Source organism: Dermacentor albipictus, unplaced genomic scaffold (assembly GCF_038994185.2).
Source record: "Dermacentor albipictus isolate Rhodes 1998 colony unplaced genomic scaffold, USDA_Dalb.pri_finalv2 scaffold_15, whole genome shotgun sequence".
Lineage (NCBI taxonomy): Eukaryota > Metazoa > Arthropoda > Arachnida > Ixodida > Ixodidae > Dermacentor > Dermacentor albipictus.
This window is the reverse complement of record NW_027225569.1, coordinates 11796690-11818269: the sequence shown is the minus strand read 5'-3', so window position 1 is coordinate 11818269 and position 21580 is coordinate 11796690. Positions and strand designations below refer to the sequence as shown.

Here is a 21580-nt window from a genome sequence, read left to right as displayed (position 1 = left end):
CATGTTAACTAGGGTCGTGGCGGCTGCGATAACAGGGGTGCGGCAGTGAAGCAGATGGTATGTTAACACAATTTGTATATGCTAAATGATCCCGAGTCAGCTGCGACGTATGAAAATCATTATACGGAAAGTTGGATTGACATCACATTCGCCAGTGCTAACACGGCCAACAGGGGTTACAGGTGGCAAGGGCCAGATGAGGAGACACTTTCGGAACATCGCCACATAGAATTTTCGTTCGAGGGAACGCCCATGATGCTCAGAAAAAAGCTAACATTCGCGGGCCGTCAACAATTAACAGGTTGGCTCATAAACGAGCCTTGATTCGAAATGGTGCAACGGGTGACGGTGCATACCGGCCAGGCACTCGGCCATATCATAAGGAAGTTTTATCTATTATACGACAAACATTACAATAAAAACCTGCAAGTGCCGAAAAGAGGGCCGCATAAGGCGAATGCATGGTAGTCGCCCCAATTAACTATTGAACGCAACCGCGTTGGCGCAATGCGCAGAAGATATCAAAAAGTCAGAGACCCGAGAATTCGAAATGAATTACGAATGGTATTTGTGAGAGCAAGAGTGACCTATAGGAGACTAGTAGAAGAAGCCAAGACGCAAGCAATTAGGAATTTTTGTACGGAAAGTTCCAGAAAAAACATGTTCGGGGTAGCGTTTAAGTCGGCCTTTAATAAACTCAGGCACCCGGGAAGGGCCCCTGAAGACCGCGGTGGCCCCGTCGAACAGCGGTGGCGTCGATCCTAGTAGGTGCGACGACGGAGTGCACCGACGGCGCACGAAGGCGCCAGGGGAGGTCCTGGCAACCGGAACCGTCTTTGAGCGGCGTTAACGACGCCGGGAAGCGCCCCTGACGACCGCGGCGGCCCCGTCGAATAGCGGCGGCGACGATCCTAGTAGGTGCGATGACGGAGTGCACCGACGGCGCACGAAGGCGCCAGGGGCGATCCTGGCAACCGGAACCGTCTTTCAGCGGCGTCAAAGACGCCGGGAAGCGCCCCTGACGACCGCGGCGGCCCCGTCGAACAGCGGCGGCGACATTCCTAGTAGGTGCGACGACGGAGTGCACCGACGGCGTACGAAGGCGCCAGAGGTGGTCCTGGCAACCGGAACCGTCTTTGAGCGGCGTTAAAGACGCCGGGAAGCGCCCCTGACGACCGCGGCGGCCCCGTCGAACAGCGGCGGCGACGATCCTAGTAGGTGCGACGACGGAGTGCACCGACGGCGCACGAAGGCGCCAGGGGAGGTCCTGGCAACCGGAAACGTCTTTGAGCGGCGTTAACGACGCCGGGAAGCGCCCCTGACGACCGCGGCGGCCCCGTCGAACAGCGGCGGCGACGATCCTAGTAGGTGCGATGACGAAGTGCACCAACGGCGCACGAAGGCGCCAGGGGCGATCCTGGCAACCGGAACCGTCTTTGAGCGGCGTTAAAGACGCCGGGAAGCGCCCCTGACGACCGCGGCGGTCCCGTCGAACAGCGGCGGCGACATTCCTAGTAGGTGCGACGACGGAGTGCACCGACGGCGTACGAAGGCGCCAGAGGTGGTCCTGGCAACCGGAACCGTCTTTGAGCGGCGTTAAAGACGCCGGGAAGCGCCCCTGACGACCGCGACGGCCCCGTCGAACAGCGGCGGCGACGATCCTAGTAGGTGCGACGACGGAGTGCACCGACGGCGCACGAAGGCGCCAGGGGAGGTCCTGGCAACCGGAAACGTCTTTGATCGGCGTTAAAGACGCCGGGAAGCGCCCCTGACGACCGCGGTGGCCCCGTCGAACAGCGGCGGCGACGATCCTAGTAGGTGCGATGACGGAGTGCACCGACGGCGCACGAAGGCGCCAGGGGCGATCCTGGCAACCGGAACCGTGTTTGAGCGGCGTTAAAGACGCCGGGAAGCGCCCCTGACGCCCGCGGCGGCCCCGTCGAACAGCGGCGGTGACGATCCTAGTAGGTGCGACGACGGAGTGCACCGGCGGCGCACGAAGGCGCCAGGGGCGGTCCTGGCAACCGGAACCATCTTTGAGCGGCGTTAAAGACGCCGGGAAGCGCCCCTGACGACCGCGGTGGCCCCGTCGAACAGCGGCGGCGACGATCCTAGTAGGTGCGACGACGGAGTGCACCGACGGCGCACGAAGGCGCCAGGGGAGGTCCTGGCAACCGGAACCGTCTTTGAGAGGCGTTAAAGACTCCGGGAAGCGCCCCTGATGACCGCGGCGGCCACGTCGGACAGCGGCGGCGACGATCCTAGTAGGTGTGACGACGGAGTGCACCGACGGCGGACGAAGGCGCCAGGGGAGGTCCTGGCAACCGGAACCGTCTTTGAGCGGCGTTAAAGACGCCGAGAAGCCCCCCTGACGACCGCGGCGGCCCCGTCGAACAGCGGACGAGACGATCCCAGTAGGTTCGAAGACGAAGAAGAGAGTGCCAAGAAGAGTGCCAAATGCAGCGGTCTGCATCCGAGTGATCTCGGTGGTCTGACCGTGTCCGCTGGCTCATTCAATACGCCAAGCCACAGGGTTGCGTTCTTTACTGGTGTGCCGCCGGTGCGGTTGTGGGTGCGGTATGCATGCCAGCACTGTACGGACCTACGTGCGCGCCGGGTGCGATTTCAAATCTTGCCATTCATACTGTTCACGTCATTTTTCATAATTCGTTCCTTCACTTCTTTTCTTCTCCCGTTTATTTATTACATCACTCATCTCCGGTTTTTTTCTTTTCATTTTGGCACTCTCCATTAACAACAATCCTGCTCTTTGTCCTGCTTCTCACATTCCTCATATTTGCAGCGGATGTGCTTTGGCACAGGAGCAGGCATCTGCACGACGGATCGAAACTTGTTTAGCGTGTTACATATACATATTCTAAAGGTGTTTATTTGGCAGAGCTCGGGAGCAGCGCAACGTCGACGGGCAGGGCAGTCAGAGCTTCCAAGCACGAGAGCCGTTGCTGAGCAGGAGCGCTCGACCCACTAGCGTTTAGAGCCAGTAGCGCTGAACCCACTAGCGTCTCTTCTAAAAACTCTTCGCTACAACCACCCCCCGGGAGCGAGAAGGGAGCCGTCCGGCGACCTAACAGTTCGTCACGATGAGCGGGTCGTAGTAAGGCTTTAAACGGTCGACATGGACAAGGTCGCGTCCCCGGCGGCGCATGTCTTCAGATGGCTCAACTGGTTCGATGACATAGTTTACAGGAGATGCGCGTTCGAGAACACGATAAGGGCCTTCATACTTAGGGACCAGTTTTGATGAGAGGCCAGGGGCAGTTAAAGGGACTGAGAGCCACACGACCGCTCCCGGATCGAAGGTGACCGTGGCAGTGGCGTCACCGCGAGTGCTCCTCTGGCGCTCTTGAACATCGGAAGTAAAGGCCCGTGCGAGGTCACGGCAGTCTTCTGCATATCGGACCGTGTCAGAAATAGGGACGTACTCGGATGCATCCGGCCGGTACGGAAGAATGGTGTCGATGGTGTGCGAAGGGTGTCGACCATACAGCAAGAAATAGGGTGAAAATCCAGTGGTGCTCTGCGTAGCGGTATTATACGCGTAGGTGACGAATGGCAGAATGGCGTCCCAGTTCGCGTGGTCGGAGGCAACGTACATTGAAAGCATGTCGCCGAGCGTACGATTGAAGCGTTCTGTGAGGCCATTCGTTTGAGGGTGGTACGCCGTAGTTGTGCGATGAACAACGTGGCACTCTTTGAGAATCGCTTCAACTACTTCCGACAGGAAGACGCGTCCGCGATCGCTGAGCAATTCTTGAGGTGGACCATGCCGCAGAATGAATCGGCGAAGCAGGAATGATGCAACATCGCGCGCTGTAGCTGCGGGGAGAGCGGCGGTTTCGGCGTATCGTGTCAGGTGATCTACTGCCACAATGGCCCAGCGGTTACCAGCCGACGTCAGGGGAAGTGGTCCATACAAATCGATGCCAACGCGCCCGAACGGTTGGGTAGGGCAGGGTAGAGGCTGCAGGCCAGCTGGCGAGAGGTGGGGTGAAGATTTTCGGCGCTGGCAGTCGGGGCATGAACGAACAAACTTTTGAATGTAGTTGTACATTCCTCGCCAGTAGTAGCGTCGTCGGAGGCGCTGGTAGGTTTTGAAAAGTCCCGAATGCGCACACTGTGGATCAGAGTGGAACGATGCGCAGATTTCAGAACGCAGGCTTCGAGGTACAACTAATAACCACTGGCGGCCGTCAGAGGTGTAATTGCGTCGATGAAGCAGGTCGTCGCGAATGGCGAAATGGCGAGCTTGACGGCGCAATGCACGAGTGGTTGGCTGCGATGACGGATCAGCAAGGCAGTCTATGATGGAGGCAATCCAGGGGTCCTTGCGCTGCTCAGAAGCGATGGTCCCAATGTCGACGGAAGAAACGTCAAGCTGGGATATTGCGCAACAGGCATTGTCGTCTGGCAAGGGAGAACGTGAGAGGGCGTCAGCATCAGCATGCTGGCGTCCGTTGCGGTACAGTACGCGGATATCGTAATCCTGTAAGCGAAGCGCCCAGCGGGCGAGACGGCCTGAGGGATCCTTCAATGACGACAGCCAGCATAGTGCATGGTGGTCCGTGACGACATCAAATTGGCGACCATACAAATAGGGCCGGAACTTGGTAAGCGCCCAGATGATCGCCAGGCATTCTTTTTCCGTGACGGTGTAATTGGTCTCGGCTTTAGTAAGCATACGGCTTGCGTATGCCACAACATATTCAGGAAACCCTTCTTTGCGCTGTGCTAAGACAGCGCCGAGGCCAACACCGCTGGCATCTGTGTGTACCTCAATAGGTGCCGTTGGATCGTAGTGGCGCAAAATGGGAGGAGACGTCAGCAAACGACGGAGCTTAGTGAACGCCTCGTCGCACTCGGACGACCACGAATGGAGAGGTCCGTTGCTGCCAAGGAGCTTCGTCAGGGGTGATATGACGGCGGCGAAATTGCGAATGAAGCGCCGGAAGTAGGAACACAAACCTACAAAACTGCGCAATTCTTTGACGGACGTCGGTTTAGGAAATTCAGCTACGGCACGAAGTTTGGCTGGATCGGGGAGGATTCCATCCTTCGAGACGACATAGCCTAGTATCATAAGCTGCCGCGCTGCAAAGCGGCACTTCTTTAGGTTCAGTTGAAGGCCAGCGTTCGCTAAGCAAGTCAAAACATGCCGTAGACGTTGAAGGTGCGTGGTGAAGTCAGAGGCAAAAACAACAACGTCGTCGAGATAACACAAGCACGTGTGCCACTTCAAACCGCGGAGGACTGTGTCCATCATGCGTTCAAAAGTTGCTGGCGCATTACAAAGTCCAAACGGCATGACGTTAAATTCGTATAGGCCGTCGGGTGTGACAAAGGCTGTCTTCGGCCTATCGACGTCAATTGCCAATAGCCGGAGCGTAAATCTAGAGATGAAAAGAATTCTGCTCCTTGTAGGCTATCGATCGCGTCATCAATTCGCGGCAGCGGGTATACATCTTTGCGAGTGATCTTGTTGAGGCGGCGATAGTCTACACAGAACCGTATCGAGCCGTCTTTTTTCGTAACAAGGACGACAGGGGATGCCCATGGACTGTTCGAGGGTCGGATCACTTCGCGGCGAAACATATCGTCCACTTGCTCATTAATCACACGACGTTCCGTCGCAGAGACGCGATATGGTCGTTGCCGCAATGGTGGTTGGGAGCCAGTGTCAATATGGTGCGTGACAGCAGACGCCCGGCCCAAGGAAGGTTGCTCGACATCAAAAGAAGAACGAAATTCTTCTAAGATGCGCAGAAGCTGCGAACGCTGAGGTGGGGTGAGGCCATCGGCAATAGATGAATCGAACACACCTGTGGGCAAAGGGTCGGACGTCGACAGAGAACCGAGCGTGTTGTAACTGGCGCAGGACGTGTCTTCGGGAACATCCGTAATTTGTACGGCGTCGAGCACTTCTACGTGGCCAAGACATTCGCCTTGAAGCAGCATCACAGGGTATGAGAAGGGGTTACATACAAAAATAGCTGTGGAGCCCTGTTTGACGTTCACAGTCGCAAAAGGCAGCAGCAGACGTTTTCGAGTGTAAAAGCGGCCCGACGGAGAAAGTAGTGCGATGGCGTCAGAGAGGCTGCTGCACTGCATTGACACAATCACTGACGAGTTGGCAGGAACGTTTGTGTCGTGCCTGACGAGTAGTTTGTTCGCAAAAGGAGCATTATCGGCAAGCGTCATATCTGCTATCGGCCACAGTTCTAGTTCGGCCCGTGCGCAATGAATGACGGCATCGTGGCAGGCGAGAAAGTCCCACCCCAGGATAACTTCGTGGGAGCACGAGGAAATCACAATAAATTCGACGGCGTATACAACGTCCTCGATGAGAACACGAGCGGTGCACGCCGCAATCGGGTGAATACGCTGTGCGCCTGCTGTGCGGAGGGCGAATCCACCAATGGGCGTCGTAACCTTTCGAAGGAAGCGACAAAGCTTTGCGTCCATAACTGATACAGCGGCTCCGGTATCCACGAGGGCAGATGTGCGCACACCGTCAACTAACACGTCTATCACATTGGTCGGGCTACGTTGAGGACTTCCGCGTTTCGACGGCGTCGCAGCCCTTGCCTCATGGACTGCGACGATTAGTTTTCCTCATCCCGAGCTTCGGGACGAGGCCGCATCGGTGATGGGGAGCGTCGGCGTGGAGAAGTTGAGCGGCGGATGTTAGCGGACCGGCGGAATGGTGGTGACGCAGCCCGAGGTTCGTCATCGTAATAAGGGCGCGGAGAACTCGCCATAGAACTTGGCCCATAAGGTGTAGCGCTACGCGACTGCACGCGACTACAGTAGCGTGCGACGTGGCCTGCATAGCCGCACGCAAAACATATTGGTCAATTGTCCGCTGTACGCCACCGAGTCGTTGCGGGAGGTCCCATCCATGTGGAAGGACGCGTTGGACGTGGCGCCTGGTGAAGTGATTGCATAGCCGGCTGTTGTCGGGGCATAGCGAGGACTTCGGCGTACGTGAGAGGTCACCGTTGATGGAGTTGTTGAGGCTGGGTGACGACTTCCGCGTAGCTGAGTGGCACAGCCGTCGGCATCTGTTGGGGCCTGGCCATGACTTCGGCGTAGCTGTGAGGCGTAGCCGCAGGAACACGCTGGTGGTGCTCAGGCAAAACCTCGTGCAGTTCTTGCGCTATGACGCGGCGAAGCGGAGGCGCAAAACTTGGCGTAGGCGTCTGTACCGAATGCGGCTGTGCAAAATCCATCAACGAGAGTTGCCGGGCAACTTCCTCGCGGACGAACGCCTTCATTTCTGCGAGCAACGCTGCCTGGTTGGACATGGCAGACAAACCAGCGAGGTGTTCGTCACGTGGTAGAGATCGACGGGTCAGTGACCGCTGCCTGCGGAGTTCTTCATAGCTCTGGCACAGTGTGACAATTTCAGCCACAGAGCGTGGACTTTTGGCCAGCAACATGTTAAAGGCGTCGTCTTCCATGCCCTTGAGTATGTTTCGGATGCGATCAGACTCCGCCATGGTCGAATCGACTTTCCTGCATAGATCCAGGACATCTTCGATATAGCTGGTGAACGTTTCGCCTGGCTCTTGAGCTCGTTCTCGCAAACCTTGCTCGGCACGCAGCTTGCGAACAGCAGGGCGCCCAAACACATCGGCGAGGGAAGTCTTAAATTCCGACCATGTCTGGAACTCTGCTTGGTGGTTGTTATACCACAGGCTGGCCACTCCAGCGAGGTAGAACAGAACATGGCTCAATTTGGCTGCTTCATCCCACTTGTTATGGTCGCCTACTCTGTCGTACGCCGTGAGCCATTCGTCCACGTCAGTGTCATCCGCTCCAGTGTAGATAGGAGGGTCGCGATGACGAGGCACCCCGGGACACGCAGTGGGCGCAGGAGGAGGCGTTTGCTGGGAGGCGTCTTGGGGCATGGTAGATGGTATGGTACGGGACCGGAGTTCCAGGATGATCGTCTGAGGTTACCCCGCACCTCCACCAATTCTAAAGGTGTTTATTTGGCAGAGCTCGGGAGCAGCGCAACGTCGACGGGCAGGGCAGTCAGAGCTTCCAAGCACGAGAGCCGTTGCTGAGCAGGAGCGCTCGACCCACTAGCGTTTAGAGCCAGTAGCGCTGAACCCACTAGCGTCTCTTCTAAAAACTCTTCGCTACAATATTTGTTTTTCTCTACTCTCAAATACCTCTACATAACTCGGATGGAGGCTCTTAAGTGGGCCATTGTAGTATGTTTTCTGGGTCTTGGTGATGATGGCTGCCCGGCGACTAGTGTTGACCGGGCAGTCATTGGCACCACTTCTAATCAGTGCTCTCCAGTATATTGTCAGATATTTAACACACCGGCTACTTGAATTGAACCAGCCAATCAAAGGACATGGCCGGAATTTTCCCTATCCTCGTGATCTTACCTCCTTACCTACAAGGCCACTCAGGATTCCGATCTTCATCATTCACTTTTCACATGAGGAATCAATAAACGCTCTACGCGAGGACCTTGTGCCCTCACTGATCACGCCTTCGGATATTAGCGGTTACCGTGCCCAAACTTTCTTTTTCCAATTGGATTTTTAGAGCGCAGCTCTTTGGCGTCCGTTCCTGGGTTTCGCGTCGTCGTCGGCGTTGTCGTCGGCCTCGTAACCAGCTCCGCCCCCCTTTCATCCCCCCAGCGCTAGCAGCGACCGACTGATACCGCTGGATGCCGGTGACGCCGCTAGAGAGTCAAGATAACGTGACTGCATAGAACACCGTCGCGCCATGCAGAAAGAGGAGGAAAGGGTCCCCCCCCCCTGTTCTTGTGTGGCGGATAGGGTGCTCTTCAGTTGCCGACGCGCCGGTTATTTCACGTAGGCCCCGGCACGTCGACGAATGCGTGACCACCTTCCCACGGCTAGACCTGGTTCTTAGCGCTGCGGAAGCGAGGGTATCATATTGTTTGTGTCGGCATCGGCGGCGTTGTCCCTGAAACCAACTCCGCAGCTGGGGTTGACTCACTATCGGCGTCAGCGGCATCAGTCAGTCGCTGCTATCTCTTCCCTCCTCCCTTTATCGTGTTGTCCGCTTGCTGCGCGCGCTTCTGCCCCCATCGTTTGCCGCTGGGTGTACACGCCGCCCCCCTCCCCCCTCTTCCTGCGAGTCTCCGGTTGTCAAAGCGCCGGCTCGAACTTAATTCCTTTCTTCGCTCCTCCTCCAATGCAACCCCTGTGCGGTGGCAATCAGAGAGCCAGATCGGTGGCGGCGGATCTGTATATGTGCACCGCCCGAGCCGAAATTGCCGCTGCCGTTCGCCCTGTGCGGTGGCTATTTTGCTGCGCTCAAATTTCGCATTAGGAAGTAACGTAATCGTCGGTAATTTTTATATGTAAAATTTGCGCTTTCGGTTATTGACCCCATTTCATTTATCTTTGATTGATTTAAGCCTGTTATTGCATCAGTAGGAACGGGCTTTTCCCTTCATTCATTTAATTTCCTTTATATTCTATGAGGGAGCAGACTTCGAATAGGGGCGGTACACCCAGCACATGATAACTCGAAAGCGCCACGGCAAGCTCAGCGCCACAAATATGGCGGAAAAGTCAGTCCTGGATATTTTTCTTCTTTGAATGGGTAGAGCTAAACGCGAGGACGGGTTCCGAAAAGAATTCTTGTATGGCGTTTTATTAGAGTACGTGACCGTACTAAGGTCTCAAAAGCGCTGCCGCGTCCAGTTCACGGTATACGGCTCAATAGAGGCCAACAGAAATGTTTACTGGGGCGGCACACCCGCCACATGATAATTCAATAGGGCCAGCGCAAGCTCAGCCCAACAAACAAGGCGGAAACTTCACTCCTGGATATTTGTCTTGTCTGAAGGGGCAGAGGTAAACGCGAGGACCGGTTCCACAAAGGATTTTTGTATGGTGTTTTATTAGAGTGCGTGACCGGACTGAGGTGTGGAAAGTGCTGCCGCGTCCACTTCGCCGTATATGGCTAACTAGAGACCAACAGAAGTAAAGTTTACTGGGGCGGTACTACCGCCACATGATAACTGAATAGCGCCAGTGCAAGCTCAGGCCAACACAGCGGAAACTTAAGTGCTGGATATTTTTCTTGTTTGAAGTGGCAGAGGTAAACGCGAAGATGGGTTCCAAAAAATATTTTTGTATCGCGTTTTATCAGAGTGCGTGACCGCACTAAGGTCTCAAAAGCGCTGCCGCGTCCTGTTCACCGTATATAGCTCACTAGAGGCCAACAGAAATAAAGTTTACTTGTGCAGTACACCCGCCACATGATAACTCGATAGCGCCAGGGCAAGGAGGAGGAGGAAGAGCAACATTTATTAAAAAGAAAGGACAAGCAGGTGTCTTTTTGCTTGTGCGGGAGGCGCCCTTAGTCCAGTGCTCCTGCGGCTCTTGCTGTCTCCCGGGCCCGCCGCACCAGTTGCTGCTGGTTACGATGGTCCGAACTAGTAAGCACGGCCTCCCACTGCTCACGTGTGGGGTTGGGTATTTGCGAGGTCTGCCTAACAAAGGCGGAAAATTCAGTCCTGGACATTTTTCTTGTTTGAAGGGGCAGAGGTAAACGCGAGGACGGGTTCCAAAAACAATTTTCGTATGGCGTTTTGTTAGAGTGCGTGACCGGACGAAGGCGTCAAAAGTGCTGCCACGTCCAGTTCACCGTATGTGGCTCACTAGACACCAATAGAAATAAAATTTACTGGGGCGGTACACCCGCCACATGATAATCCGATAGCGCCAGGTCAAGCTAAGCCCAACAAACAAGGTGGAAGCTTCACTCCTAGATATTTTTCTGGTATGAAGGGGCAGAGGTAAGCGCGAAGGCGGGTTCCAAAAAGCACTTTTGTATGGCGTTTTATTAGAGTGGCTGACCGTACGAAAGTGTCAAAAGTGTTGCCACGTCGAGTTCACCGTACAAGGCAAACTAGACAGCAAAACAAATCAAGTTTACTGGGGCGGTACACCGGCCACATGATAATTCGATAGCGCGAGGGCAAGCTCGGCGCAAGAAACAAGGCGGAAACTTCAGTCCTGGATATTTTTCTTGTTTGAAGGGGTAGAGGTAAACACGAGGACGGGTTCCAAAAAGAATTTTTGTATGGTGTACCTTTGTAAAGGTACAGGTAGACAGGTAGACAGGTACATCTTTGTATGGTGGTACATCGCTACCCCTAGGTTAGTGAAAGACTGGACGTTGTTAGTGAATGCGGTCAATCCGTAACTCGTTTGACGGAACGTCACGTCTCTGATGTTCTTGGCTTTGGGGTCTATGTTGTTCCTTAACAGGCGGAGCACGTCCCGCGCCGGCGTCTCGGTCTGCGACAGCGGTGTCAAGAAAGCGACGCACTTGTGCCGCACGCCGAGGGTCCCGGCGCCCGTCGTCGCAGCGCCAGCGGGTCCGCCGCGGGCCGCGCCGGTCGAGGGCGCGAGGCCCGCCCGCAGAACGGACGCGTAGTCCATTCGTCCGGCGGGCGCCCCCACCAAGCCGCCGGCGCCCGAGGGCGCGGGAACTGCACCCGCGGACGCGGCAGGGCCGCAACCAGCAGGCCCCGGGCCGGCCATCGAAATCGCCATCGCCTGCCGGGCCTCAGAGGCCGCCAGTCGCCCATGCAGCTCGGCCGCCTCCCGCCGCGCCTCGGCGAGTTGCTCCCGCAATTCGCGGGCCCTACCTCCCTCCTTGGCCGCCTCGTTCCGCACCGCCGCGCAGGCTGCGGTCGCCTGCAAGATCTTGGTTGTTAAGAAGCACCTAGACTCCACCGAGACCCGGTTGGACGGCCGGTTGATCCACTCAAGGGCCTCTCGCTCGATCACGTACATCCGCGCCATCGCCTTAGCCGCGTCGTCGTCCTCCGGAAGCGCCGCCGCCACTGCCGTGACAGCGGACTTCTCGGAAGCCATGGACATCGCCTCGTCCTTGTCTGTACCGGCGGCCCGGGGTTGGTCTTCGTCCGCGGGCGGCAACTGATCGACGAGTGCACAGAAACGCGCGAGAGCCGCGTCGCCGTCCTCCGAAAGAACCGGATCCCGCGAGCGGGGCGACTCCCCGGCGGCTGAGGGCCGCGGGGGGAGTGGGACGGCGACGCGTTCTTGCCGCTGCGCATCGTGGGCATGGCCAGGCTCAAAAGGTATGAGCCATGGCCATCTTGTGCCCGATGGCTGGCCGAACAAGAAAACGCTTAGAAGCGGGTGCGGTTCCCGCGCCCTCGGAGGCGGCAGGGCTGCAACCAGCAGGCCCAGGGCCGGCCATCGAAATCGCCATCGCCAGCCGGGCCTCAGAGGCCGCCAGTCGCCCATGCAGCTCGGCCGCCTCCCGCCGCGCCTCGGCGAGTTGTTCGCGCAATTCGCGGGCCCTACCTTCCTCCTTGGCCGCCTCGTGCCGCACCGCCGCGCAGGCTGCGGTCGCCTGCAAGATCTTGGTTGTTAAGAAGCAGTGAACTCGGGAGCCGCGATCTGTTGAAGTGTTCCTTCTTTCGGGAGACGCGATCTGTTTCAGTGTTCCTCTTGCGCCGGGAGGCGCCCCCGAAGACCTCGGACCTGAGACAGGACGTGATTACTTCCCCGTCATTCCTGAAATCAAAGGCAAAAATAAAGGGTGGGGAGAACCTGTCCCTGCAAAAATGCATGCCAGGTTTAAAGCCAATTAAATATAAATGAAAAGGGGTTTTGAATTAATACCCAAAGCGCATGTTTTTGTGGAGCAAAGCCAATTGGAAAAATAAAATTGTGGGCTAACGGTAACGCGTGTGTGTCCCGAGGTGTCTCAGCGAGGGCAGAAGCCCCCGCGCTGGGCATTTAATGATCGTGAGTAATGAGGCTGAGACGAGGTGGCATGGGCATGCCATAAATGAGGGAAATATAAAAGAAAAGTAAAAGAAAATAAAGTGAAAAGGTGAAAGTGACAACAGTCTGTGTACAAGTGTTCATCGAGGCCGGCGATCGCCTCCGTCCGCAGTCGGGTACGCCAGCGCGCCCCCGAGAGGGCGCGCAACACGCGCCGCCTCGACGGCTCCATCGTCATGGCGTCCGGTCCGGGGGGTGCGGGGCGCCCTCTCGGCGCGTCCGCGGCGGCTGCCGGCTCGGGCCCTGGTGTTCCGGCCGCGGCGGCGAGCACCGTCAGCTACGCCGCGGCGCTGAGGGCGTCGCCCGCGGCGGGGGCGGGCGGCGTCGGACCGGCCGTGGCGGCGGGCGGCGGGGGCGCGCGGGCGGCGCCGACTTTCGAACACGTGGCGTTCCTCACGCCCACGGTTCCGACGACGACACCGGCGCGGGACGCCCTCCGCTTGCTCAAGACCAACATCGACACGGCCGCCAAGAACATCGGGGAGGTCACTCTGCGGCACACGAGGTATGGCCTGACGGTATTTTCGCACGCGCGCGAATCTATCGACAACCTGAAGGCGGCCATCGCGGATAATTCGGTCACGCGCTCTTCGTTGCTAGTTCGCGTCGGCGAGAAGCGAAACCCGCATGTTAAATTTAGCGGGGTCGACCCGGACGTAGCGCCGGACGAATTTATTCGCGTTCTCAATGAGAGGAACCCGGGCCTCGACCTGGACGTCGACGCGTGCAAAGTGCGCGTGACGTACAGGGAGCGGTCGGGTACGTGCGCCTACGTCGCGGAGGTGGACCCGCCCGCGTTCGAGCGCATCGTGAAGCGGCCCCGGTTGTCTGTAGGCTGGACGGCGGTGCGGGCGGTGGAGGATTTGCACGTGCCAACGTGCACGTTCTGCGCCTCCTACGGGCACGGTAGAACGACGTGCCCGCACAAGGCGGACGCCACAAAGGCGGTCTGTATGAAGTGTTGCGGCAACCACCTGGCCGTGACGTGCCGCGTGCAGATGGGGCAGCCGGAGGTCTGCTGCAACGAGTGTAAAAAGGCCGGCCGCGAAGCGTCCCACCCCGCGGGATTCCCCGAGTGCCCCATCCGCATGGAGCGGGTGGCTCGCCTCAGGGCCCGCACCAACTACGGCCCCCCGCGATAGAGCGGCGCGGGCGGCCGCGTGAGGGGGGTAGCCGTGGCCCTGGGGGAGCGGAGGGGGCCGGCGGCGCGATCCAAATGTGTCAGCTGACGCTCGATCACGTCCGCCGCGCGACGGCGCTGCTGACGGACCACATGGCGCGCGAGGGCTGCGTGCTCGCGGCCGTCAGCGGGGCCAGCTCCCGAAGCTTCCGCCGCACTACCAGTCGTACGCGGCGGCCGACGGCCCGCTGTGTGCGATCGTCGTGCGCCGGCCGCATTTCGACGTGTTCCCGACACACGTGTCGAGACTGGTGGTCGCGGTGGAATGCTCGTCGCGCGATTTCGCGATTACGGTCGTGGCCGCGTACGCGCCGCCCCACAGGACGATGGACGACGTATTCGAACATCTCGCGCACGCCCTTGACCGGAGTCGCACGCCCGACATTCTGGTCATGGGCGACTTCAACGCGCACAGCGTCCTGTGGGGCCCTCGCGAGGGAGACGACAGAGGCACTCGACTGATCGAGTTCGCGGCGGCTGCGGGCCTCGTGTTCCTCAACGACGCGTCCTCGCCCCCGACGTACGTCACTAAATACGTCGATAGTTGGATCGACGTGACCCTCGCGTCGCCGACACTCGTGCGGCGCGGCTGCACGTGGCGTGTCTCCGACCAGGAGACGCTATCGGAGCACCGCCGCTTGGATATCGCCGTCCGCACCGGCGCGTGCGCGACTGGCAGGCGCCTCACCACCTACGGCAGGCGACTGTGGTTGGAGGCTGTCCGCAACTCGCGATGGTTCGCGAGCGCGGGAGGCGCGGACGTCGCGTCGCCGGCCGCCCTGGACGCGGTGCTCGCGACATTTTACAACGTCGTCGATCGCGAGCGCGTCAAGCAACTGCGGCCGGCGCGCGAGAGGAGGGGGGCGGGCGGTAAGTCGTGGTGGACGCCCGAGCTGGACGGCCGACGCAAGGTGGTTAACGCGATGCGGCGCCCTTTTCAGCGGTGTCGCTGCGTTCAGCTGCGGGCCCTCTTTCGCAGCGAGTACAGCCGCGCGCTGGCGAAGTACCGCCGAGAGGTGGCGCGCGCGAAGGAGGAGGCGGACAGGGAGGTCTGTGACCAGGGTTGCCAGATTTGGCTACTTTGCGCCAAACTGGCTACTTCTTGAGGCTGTTGGCGGGAAAAAAATGCCTTGGCTACTTGGCTACTTTTTTGGCTACCTTTGAAATAGCTTGACTATTGTAAAAATTGGATAGAAACTTGTGTAGCTCATATTATGCAGCAACATTAGCAAATATTTAGGCCAACCCGCAACAAGGACACTTCAAATCTTTTCAAGCTGGTCCATCATCATTGTCAATCTGACTGTGGCGCTTTCATTTCATGCAAAAGATTTCGCACTGGTGACGTCACAGCGTGTTCCATCTTCGCATTGACGTTCCGCGTCAGGCCTTCCACCTTCCATACATAGGGCTTCTTCGATTTTCGGATTTCTGGCAGCCCGCTGGCATCCAGACGGCAGCCAGCTAGTGCCGGTCCTGATGGGAAGGCAACGTGAGGTGGGATCCTGAGACAACCCGAAGCTGCCAGAAGTTTGCAAAATCGAACACTTGGACAGGTGGACACGGGATAAACGTAAACATGCTACCAGCATGTCAGCGGCCGGTCTGGCCGGCGCGCTCTCGGCGTAGTCGGTCCATTTATGTGTTCCCAGCTTGAAAATATACAGCTGTATTCTGGAATACGATCACTTTTGCGAGATTTCGCGCGACTGGGCATCTTACCTTGCAGAGCGTAACAAACGGCCTGCAACGCGTCCGATGCCAAGACGCAAAATCGCACGTAAATAATTGCCAAAGCGATCGCTCGAGCTTTGACCTTCTTCGAGAAATGTGCGCCAAGATTAACTCAAACATTTACACTGTGATTCTGATTTGTGATAATATTCTAGTCATATTACGTGCTGATCAAAGCGCTCTTAGCTGTAGTCATTTATACGCGTTTCATAATATTTTTTGTATGATCCTACATTTACTAAAAGCAACTTTAAGTGTTGGCTGTGATAATGTCTTCAGAGTTGCATAATAAATGAAAATGCAACGTTTTTCCATGCAATGGCTACTTTTTTGACTACATTTCTGTATGTGGCCAAAGTTGGCTACTTTTCTGGCTATACTTTCCGAGATTTTTTGGCTACTTTTCACATTTTGGACCTGGCAACCCTGGTGTGGGAGCCGTCGGTGTACACGTGCGTGCCCGGCGCCGACGACCACGCGCGAGCCGCCGCGACGTCAAGCCGCGCGTAGGGAAACCCACGCGCCTCCGATGGGTGGGCGCCCCAGGCATCGTGCGGGTATTGCGTCTCGTCAGGCGTGAAGGTGTGTGCCCCGAACGTGACCGCGCGTCGCATGCGGAACAAGGCGAATTCCGCGTTCAGCCTGTCGAGCTCCAGCCCGATGGGCGGCTGGTTGGCGAGCACGTGCAGCGCGGCCGTCCGTGTCGTGCGATACGCGCCCGTGATCGCTAGTAGCATGGTGCGCTGCACCGTGATCATGCGGGCCTTGAGCCGGCAGTCGGGTGACGACGACCACCATATGGGGGACGCGTACGCTACCGCCGGCAGGAGCACCTGTCGGTACAGGCGGCGCCGCAGGGCGGAGTCCACGGCGGTATGCATGCGCATGAAGGACAGAGACTTGATGGCAAGCGTCTCTGCCTTCCGCTGCAGGTGCTCGGCGTGCTCGAAGAAGGACAGGCGCCTGTCCACCACCACGCCCAGGAGCCTCACGGACGAGCGAAACGGCAGCCCCCTCGTACTGCCCTGCAACCGGATGGTCGGGTGGCTCTTCTCCATGCCCCCCTTCCCGAAGGAGAAGAGGACACAGAAGGTTTTGTTGCCGTTGAGCGCGAGCTTGCAGTCGACCGTCCACTGCTCGATGCGACGCATCGCCTCCGCCGCGGCCTCCATGACACGCGCCCTGTTCTTGCCCGGCACTAGTACGATGCTGTCGTCGGCGTACGCCTGCACCCGCACCCCGGGCGGCATCGGCAACCGAAGCAGCCCGTCCACAACCACGTTCCACAGGAGCGGAGAGATGGGCGACCCCTGCGGACTGCCGATCGACGTCTCGGCCGAAACCGAACCGGCGTGCGACGCGTACTCGACGGTGCGGCCCTCCAGAAACGACCCGAGCAGACCGACCAGGTTGGCCGGGCAGCCGCGGTCCCTAAAATATTTGGTGACGAGGGGGTGCCACACACTGTCGAAGGCGCCCCGGAAGTCCAGCGATATCAGCACCACGGGCGTGCCCTCGGCTTTGTGGCGCCTGATGTAATCGCACAACGCGTGCAGCGCCATCACCGCGCATCGTCCGTGGGTGAAACCGTACTGGTGCGGATGCGCGTGACCGCGCGACGAGGCGAAATAGTAGAGCCTGCCCTGCAAAAGCCGCTCGAGCACCTTCCCCAGGATGGAGGTCATGCAGATCGGCCGGTACGAGCTCGGCGAATCCACCGGCTTGCCGGGCTTTTGGATGAAGACCAATCTGCCCTTCCTCCATGTCCTGGGGAAGTACCCCAACCTCAGTGCCGCGTTCATAATCATACACGTGAAACGCGGGTGCGCGGCGAATAAATCGCAGACGACCTCGGTCGTGAGGCCATCCGGACCCGGCGCGGAGCCGCGCGGCATTCTGCTGAGCACCGCCTGAATTTCGCCCAGCGAGAACGGCCGCTCCCTCTCGACCGTGGCGTACGGCCGGCCAACCGCTGCGCGAATCTCGGCGTGCGCGGGCGCGTCCGTCTCGGGCCTGTCGCGCTCAAAAAGATGGCTAAGCAACAGTGACGCCGACTCGAGGACGCTCGCCGCCCGGCCGCCGCCCGGCCTCGTCAGTGGAGGCAGCATTACGTGCGACCGGGCGTCCCCGAAAGCCAGGCGGAAGGGGGCCTGAAAAAGCGACCGCCGGCTGCACCGGTCCCAGACAGGGTTGCCAGGTCCAAAATGTGAAAAGTAGCCAAAAAATCTCGGAAAGTAGCCAGAAAAGTAGCCAACTTTGGCCACATACAGAAATGTAGTCAAAAAAGTAGCCATTGCATGGAAAAACGTTGCATTTTCATTTATTATGCAACTCTGAAGACATTATCACAGCCAACACTTAAAGTTGCTTTTAGTAAATGTAGGATCATACAAAAAAATATTATGAAACGCGTATAAATGACTACAGCTAAGAGCGCTTTGATCAGCACGTAATATGACTAGAATATTATCACAAATCAGAATCACAGTGTAAATGTTTGAGTTAATCTTGGCGCACATTTCTCGAAGAAGGTCAAAGCTCGAGGCATCCTCGAGCGATCGCTTTGGCGATTATTTACGTGCGATTTTGCGTCTTGGCATCGGACGCGTCGCAGGCCGTTTGTTACGCTCTGCAATTAAGATGCCCAGTCGCGCGAAATCTCGCAAAAGTGATCGTATTCCAGAATACAGCTGTATATTTTCAAGCTGGGAACACATAAATGGACCGACTACGCCGAGAGCGCGCCGGCCAGACCGGCCGCTGACATGCTGGTAGCATGTTTACGTTTATCCCGCGACACTGCCCAGCCGGTTTGATGTTTGGTATCCGCGTGCGCCTCCTGAGAATGCACGTGAAAATGGCGGTAGCTTTAACACCACTTGGCCGGCTACGACCAACGTATGCTTTTATGTGCGATCGCCAGGTGTCCCAATCATGGTGTTTGGATTTCAAGCGAACCGGCACACAGCTACATGGGAGGCAATTTTCTCAGTACTGGCAGGGCCGCCAGTACTGAGCCATGGCTTCATGGAAACATTCTCGCAGCTTGCAGGTGTTGTATGTGGGGACGATACTCGCAGCCCAACGTAGGGGAGGGGAATTGGATTAGTTCAAAGACGAAAAAATGTTAACGCTTTATCTGTTTATTTCAAGGTACTTTAATAAGGGGAGCACCACAGAAAAAACACATAAGAGCCAAAAATGCTTGCAGTAATAACGCGCTTGAAGAAGAGTGTTACAAATACAACTGAATGAAGAAAAAATAACATTACTCAGAAAAAGAATGAAAAATACAATTATTGGTAACATAAGAAGCAGTGGATTGCATGCGTATAAAACCAGCGAAATGTGCACGTAGTTAAAATACATAAACAAGCAGCAATCAATAAGCTACAAAAAATCAGCTTGTAAGGCAGTGCTAAACATAAGAGAAATGTGGGAAAAAAAATTACATATCATACAGTCTTACAAAACCCAGCACTCGAACAGTGTTCTGCTAGGAATAAAGAGAACGTGTACAAACTATGCATGCATATTTACAGGATATTTTAGCATCGCCTGACAACCTTCAGCTACCACGGCAGTGAGCCTTCTGCGGACATAAAATAGTCTGCTAATTCGTCCCTCATTGCCATGGCAGCTGAAGTGGGGCGGTTGTATGAAGGCACTGTCTTTGTGCCAATTTCAGTGACAGTGCGGCGCCATTCTCCGTCAGACACCGTCTCGCCGCACAGCGTGTCGCTGTACTCATCAGGGCAGTAGGCAGCGTCTGCCATAAGAAAATTGTACAAACACACGGCAGCCTGAATCATGTTGTTGAGGAGCTCTGGTGCGCCTTCCACCGTTCCAAGAAACACCCGCCAACGGGAGACTAGAATGCCGAAAGCATTTTCAATGCACCTGCGTGCCCTCGACAAGCGGTAATTGGAGACCTTTTTAGGGCCGCATCATGTAAGTCCGCAAAGGGAAGGCTGCATCGCCAACCAAACAAGGTGGCCACTTCGAAATATTTGAAGGCAGCCCCAGAGTACCCTCTTCAAATACTGCCTGGAGGGGACTCCTCTTAAAGAAAGAGGCGTCTGAATATCGGCCTTGGGCTCCGATGTCCACCATTATAAATCTATAATTGGCGTCTGCTATAGCCAGCATAATTAGTGAATAGAAACCCTTGTAATTGCAGTAGTCTGAGCCGCTCTTGTTAGGACATTTGATCGCAAAATGCTTGCCGTCAATGCTCCCTATTGTGTTTGGAAAATCCCATTTGTCATAGTATTCCTCTGCTATGTCGCGCCACCTCTGTGTGCTTGGGCGTGCGAGTACCAGGGGCCTCAAGCAGTCCCAGATCGCTGGCAATGTCTCCTTCAGTACGCTAGCTACAGTAGATGCATGCATTCGGTAGCTCAATGCAATGTCCTCCATGGAGCCTCCTGTGGCCAAAAATCTGCAAAGATGTTGAAAGAGCAGTCCGTAAAATTATGGTTCCAATATTTCGACATCTATGTTTACACTGAACCAAATTGTTATCAGCATAATTCTATTCGTTAATGCCTGCATCGCGTTTTACAGACACCATAGGGCCGCGAATAGTAGCAAGAATGGCTCGTCGGTTACTCAGTATAAGCATAACCTAGCAAGCACTATTATTATACGCGGCGAAAATTTTCGGAAATATAAGCGATCACTTAAAAAAACAAGAAAACTTAACACGAGCCAGTATTTTCTTTAATCTCATGAATGGGGAAGTTCAGGGAGGTGAATACGTGGGTTCCGTATTTCTGAAATTACGAAATTTGGGAACACGAACAAAAAAAGCATATTTTCGGGAATGAATTGTTGCGACATGTTACCAAAAATTATTGAAGCTACCGTACGCATGGATGCACGAGGCCGCATTGGCTAAATTCTAGGAAATATGATCAACATATATTTTACCTCAATGTCACCGCGAGCCTTTCTGCCGGTGAGATGGGTCTCCTGTGAGTAGGAGGATGAACAAGCCTGTGGTAAACAAGGCTCAGCAGCTTGCCAAACGATGCCTTTGTCATCCTGCGTGCGACAAATGCATGAAAGTTACGCATAATATATTTAACCGAGCTGGAGCTACACAATTCCGAAAGGAGCAACGTTGTCATTTACCTGAAATACTTGAAATGGTATTCAGGATCACAGTTCCGCAGCTCCTGTACTAGGTGGTGGTACTCTCCACACTCTGGACGCTTGTCAAATATATCCCTTATGTACAGAGACCTGTTCCTCTTGCGACGCAGACGACGCACCAACAAAGCGAGAATAGTGTTTCGTCTTGCGAAATGCGTCTGCGTCCGTGCCATCACCGAGCAACAGTCCGTTCCGCAGTGGCGATCGCGCGAAAAGATTTGTTTGGATGTTCCCCGACAGGCGGCACGGAGGGGCGCGTTGTTCTGCGCATGCGCTACTCCAGCTGCGGCAGCTGCGCGGCGTCGTACTGTAGGGGGACCGACATATGCCTGGCGCGGTGTAGCCGACCTGGCGTGACGTAGCGCAACCACCGCGCGCGCGCGCGCCGGGTCACGTCGAAGTGTATTGGCGCCTTTATACGGAGCTTAACCGGATGGTCAAAGCGCTAAACGTGCGAGAACGACCGGCATTGGAGCCGTGGCTGGCTCAAAACGTCCAGCTACTAGGACCCCGGCGTTCTCTGTTTGGCTTTCTGGCATTGACTGCTACAAGCACAATAATGGCTGCCGGATTGTGCTCAGCATGTTGCTGCTTGCACATCTGCTCCTCTGTATTTATAGACCCTACTGCATACCCTGCCTTATGCGGACATTTAACGGCGCTT

General features: G+C 56.4%; 1 pseudogene; it reads right to left on the bottom strand.

Annotated features, from left to right (window-relative positions):
* Positions 1-19331: 19331 nt before the first annotated feature.
* On the bottom strand, positions 19332-21089 carry LOC135918924 (putative nuclease HARBI1; annotated as a pseudogene).
* Positions 21090-21580: the final 491 nt, after the last annotated feature.